The sequence below is a fragment of the Otolemur garnettii genome, unplaced genomic scaffold (genome assembly GCF_000181295.1).
Source record: "Otolemur garnettii isolate 467f Iridium unplaced genomic scaffold, OtoGar3 scaffold00012, whole genome shotgun sequence".
Classification (NCBI taxonomy): domain Eukaryota; kingdom Metazoa; phylum Chordata; class Mammalia; order Primates; family Galagidae; genus Otolemur; species Otolemur garnettii.
Window position 1 is genome coordinate 10,217,322 of NW_003852407.1, and position 2,081 is coordinate 10,219,402.

The following is a 2,081-nucleotide window of genomic DNA, read 5'->3' on the forward strand; positions in this document are numbered from 1 at the left end:
CTGGGACCACAGGCACCTGTTGTAGTTTGGCTGGGGCCGGGTTTGAACCTGCCATCCTCAGTATATGGTGCCGGCACCCCACTCACTGAGCCACAGGCGTTGTCCTAAATCGCCAAATTTGATGAAAGGAATAAACCTTATTTCAGAGGATGAGTGAACCCCAGACCAAATAAAACCAAACAAGTTCACACCAAGACATACCAAAATGAAAATTCTGAAAACTAAAGACATTCTTTAAAGAAGTTAGCCTCCCCTATAATAGAAGACAAACACAATTCAAATGACAGCAGATTTTTTTATCTGAAACCAAGGAAGTCAGAAGGAAGTGACATAAGAATTGCACGATGTTTTTCAAATGCTAAGAAAAAAATACTCTATATTTTCCAAAAATATCTCTTAGTAATAAAAGGTGACATAAAGTCATACTCAAAAGAAAGAAAACTATGAAAAGTTTTTGCAACAAACTTATCCCCCAAAAGTTGCTAAACAGCAATCTCTAAATAGGAAAAAATAACAGAAAGTGACTAGAACTTAAGAAAGGAAGAAGGAAAATGGAATGGGAGAAAATATGGGTAAATAGGCCATCCTTTTCCTCATGCACTTTTTAGATTACATTTAGCTAAGGAAACAAAAATTATAATATCATCTAATATAGTATTCATAGTATCTCTGCGAAGATACTAAAAATATTTATGTCTTAAAAGTGGGAATTATAAAAGGATCTAAATGGAAAAATGATTTTACATATGTATATTTTAGTGCCTAGGGCAACCACTAAAAACTATATGATGATACATTAAAAGCACTAGAGATATATGAAAATGGAATTATAAAACCAAATTTGAGGGTGGTGCCTGTGACTCAAAGGAGGAGGGCGCCGGCCCCATATGCTGGAGGTGGCAGGTTCAAACCCAGTCCCAGCCAAAAACTGTAAAAAAAACCCAAACAAACAAACCAAAAAAAAAACTAAGTTTGAGTCACATAAAAAGTGAGAAAAGGTAGTCAGAAAAACAAGAAACAGAATAAAGATAAAGAAAAAAATAATAAAATAGCAGACTTAAGGATTGACATTAAAAAACATCTATATTGAAGATTTTTACCAAAAAATTAAGTAGCAATAGGAATTATATAGACAAAAAAAAAAAAATCAAACTCCCAAAGTGTAAATTACAATGTATGAGAAGAAAAAATACATAGAATATATTTAGAGGCAGATTAGACATTGAATATGAAAAGACTAGTGAACTTGAAGACATAGGAATAGAAACTATCCAAAAGGAAAATACAGAAAACTAATTTAAAAACAAAAAAGAACATCAGCTGTGGGACAATTTTAAGCATTCTAATAAATGGATAATTGGAGTCTTTGGGGGAAGAGGCACAAAATTAGTGAAATAATAACTGAAACTTTCCCAAACTTAAGGAAAAAATCTTTACACTGACAGATCCAAAAAACTAAACAAACCCCAAGCACAAGGTCATGAAGAAAATTAAACCAAAGCACATTATAAACAAATTCCTCCCAAAACGTGACAAAAATGTTTTTCTTAACATCAGTGGAAATAAATTAGAAATAGATAAGATAAACATATCTAGATATGTTTATCAATACTTGCAAACTAAATAATACACCTTTCAATAATCCATGGATTAAAAAAGTAATTAGAGTTATGATTTTGAACTGAATGAAAATAATAAAGCTACATATCAAATATTGTACAATATAATAAGAGCAATACTTAGAAAAAAATTGTTGCAGAATCACCAATATTAGGAAAAAACAAAACCCTCAAATTAATGATTATAGCTTCTAATACCTTAAGTTATTAGAATAAGAAGAATAAATGAGAAACAATATAAGTAGAAAAGGATGAAGAATCAAGATTGGAGCAAAAATCAATGACAGATATGACTTTTGAGATATAAAAAGCACAATGAGTCCTACATAAGACAAACAAAATTTAATCCCTACTGGACAGTTCCTACTGAAGCTACAGAATATAGGAGAAAAAAATGAGAAATTCCAATGTCCACCAGGAAGAAATGACTGTTTCCCTAATATATATGTATATAAGCAATAA